The sequence below is a fragment of the Heterocephalus glaber genome, unplaced genomic scaffold, assembly GCF_053883595.1.
Source record: "Heterocephalus glaber isolate CG9 unplaced genomic scaffold, H.glaber_assembly_v1.0 deba00001461, whole genome shotgun sequence".
NCBI lineage: Eukaryota > Metazoa > Chordata > Mammalia > Rodentia > Bathyergidae > Heterocephalus > Heterocephalus glaber.
Window position 1 is genome coordinate 47,688,108 of NW_028258308.1, and position 3,141 is coordinate 47,691,248.

The window sequence follows — 3,141 nt, forward strand, 5'->3', positions numbered from 1 at the left end:
TAAAATAAAATTTTTAAAAGTGAGTAAGTAAATATATAGAGAGAAGAAGGAGCTTAATTTTATAAATAAATTTTTGAAATCTAAACTTTTAGAAATTGAAATGTAGGAATTCTGGCAGCTGTATGCTCTTTTGGTCTTCATGAGTTTATATATTTGTTATTAGTGTAGAATTTAAAAAATGGTAAGGACTAAAACATCACCTCATATATTTAATGTGTAACAGATTTCAACCAGTAAAACTTTCCAAATAAAGCTGTAATCCTTTTGGTGGACTTAGTCAATTTGACTGTGTATCCTAGGAAAATCAATTTTATTAAATATTAAAATGAGGTATCATGATGCCTCCAACTTTGTTCTTTTTGCTCATTTTGCTTTCGATATTCAGACTATTTTGTGCTGTTCTGTAAATTTTAGGATTGCTTTCTTCCTAACATTGTGAAGAATGACATTTGATCTTTGATAGGGATCTGTAGATCACTTTGAATCGGTAGGTCATGTGGAATAAGATGGACAGTTGAACAACATTAACTCCTCCAATCCCAGAACATGGAGAATCCTTCCTTTTGTTTTTGTTTTGTCTTCCATTTCTTTCCTTGGTGTTTTGTAATTTACACTGCAAACATCTTTCAGTTTCTCAAGTAAGTTTATTTCTAGGTAAATTTTTAATGCTTGTCATGAATGTGATTGCTTTGATGGTGCCTTCCTCCAATTTGGTGTTGATATATGGAAAAGTTACTGATATTTTATATTGTTTTGTATTTGGCTACTTTATTAATTTATCACTTAATAAACAAGTAGCAATTATATTATCTAAAATATGTTTTTCAGTTCAAGTCCCTTTCATTCCTTCTGAGTAATGATGATTCTTCACAGAGGTGAAACCATTGATGTTATTTTCAGCCTTTAACCTCCTTTCTCCCTGCAGCTCCTGCTGGTCAGTGCAGCATTTATCAGCATCAAAGTCTTTCCCTACCTCCCTTTCACATTCATTTGCTTCTGTAGGTAACCATGGCAGTAGAGCCAGGGTAACATGCTAGACATGTCTAAAGCTCAAGTCCAATTTGGGAAAGAACTTTCTATTTTATTTAAGGGAAGTGGATGAGCCAATGATGGAAGTTTTAGAGCAGACAGAAATGAACAAAAATGTTTGCATTTATAAAATCAGGGAGCAATCAGGATTGCCTTTTGAAAATCAGAGGAATAAAAGTTTATTTAATGAGTTAAAGAATAAAGAAACTTCAATTAATTCTTTGGGATATTGTTATTATTCATGGAAGGAAGAAAGTCCTTTCATTTGTCCTTCTATCCAGTTTTTCATTTTTTGGAAATCATAGTGAAATAAATTTAACTCCTGTTCATTTTTTAAGGAAATTATTTTGAAAATATTAAGGTTCTATAAAGTAAAAAATAAATCATCTGGGATACAAATAAATCTAAATCACAAAATTCTAAGTCAGCATTTCTTCCTGATTGGTTTTGGTTCTAGAAAACATAACAAAACACAATACTGGTACAACAAGTAATTTCAAAAGAGTAAAATTAACCCTATCAGTTGGTAAAACTGAAAGTTAAAAAGATACTTTTATCTATAATTTTCTACCAATATATTTCTGTGTGGAGTATGTGCTAGCTTGGTTAGGAGGAAGGATTTTGAATAATATATTAGATTTCATATCCAGTAAATATAGACAGATTGTGAAATAAGAATTTAGATGATATAATCCACCTTGTTCTCTGCTTTTCCATTTGCAGAATCCAACCAATAGGAGGGATTGAGAAGAATAGCAGCACGACAGACTTCATTCTCCTGGGACTCAGGCACATGAGACTCCACCTCTTTCTCTTCACACTGGTGCTGGAAGCAGCCATTGCTTCCCTCTTGGGCAATACCCTCTTAGCTCTCCTGATTCAGCAAGAACCCTGGCTTCACACACCCATGTACTTCCTGGTGAGCCAGCTCTCCCTCATGGACCTCATGCTCATCTCTACCACTGTGCCCAAGATGGCTGATGGCTTACTTGCTGGGAAGATGTCCATTTCCCCAGCTGGCCATGGGCTTCAGATCTTTATCTCCCTCACCCTGGTGGTGGGGAGAGTTTTCTCCTGGCAGCCATGTCCTATGACTGCTATGTGGCTGTCTGACACCTTCTGAGATACCCTACACTCATGAGCAGGCAGTTATGCTTGCAAATGACCATGGGCTCTTGGTTCCTGGGGGCAACTGATGGGCTCATGCAGGCTCCAGCTACCCTGAGCTTCACCTATTGCAGTACTCATGACATTGAACATTTCTTCTGTGAGGCCCCCACTCTGGTGTGCTTGGCCTGCAGTGACACCTCAGTCTTTGAAAATTTCATGTATATCTGCTGCATCCTGATGCTACTGATTCCCTTGTCCCTCATCCTGACTTCTTACAGCCTCATCCTCTCTGCTGTCCAGCACATGCACTCCACGGTACCCCAAAAGAAGGCTTTGCCACCTGCTCCTCCCATTTGGCCATGGTGGTACTCTTTTATGCCCCTGTCATCTTTATCTATATGAGACCCAAATCCTACAGGTCAGCTGACCATGATAAGGAGATGTTAGCCTTCCACACCATCTTCACCCCTGTGCTGAACCACATGATCTATTCTCTGAGGAACAGCAAGGTCAAGGAAGCCCTGAAAATGTGGTTGGGAAAACAAGTCACCCTAAAACACCAGCAAGCTTAATTCCACTCCTCACTATGAATCTAAATTCCTTTTAATTTTTTCAAGATATTGTAACGTTCCTACTTTAGTATTATATAAAAAGAAAGTTAAGTTTATATATCAGTTACCTAAGAAGTATTTAAGAATTAAGTGAGAAATTGCATTTTTTTTTGTACCATGGATCAAACTCGGGTCCATGTGCTTGTGAATTAGGCAGCAGAACCACTGAGCTAAATCCCTGGCCTGCAATTAGATTTTTGATATAACACTTTTTGGGAATGTATTATTTATTATGATTCTAGTTAGTCAGTTTTTATGTATCATAAAACCATGAAATTGTAAATTCTGTTAATGTCATCACTTTCTTTGTAGGTTAAAAAATAAAGGCATAACTGAGGATGTAGCTCAGTGGTTCTGCCACTTGTCTCACAAGCACAAGATTTGATTCCCA

The 3,141-nt window shown here is 36.9% G+C and overlaps 1 pseudogene; it reads left to right on the top strand.

The window, feature by feature from the left end:
- The first annotated feature begins 1,008 nt into the window (after positions 1-1,008).
- LOC106008334 (olfactory receptor 2T33-like) lies at positions 1,009-2,711 on the top strand (annotated as a pseudogene).
- Positions 2,712-3,141: the final 430 nt, after the last annotated feature.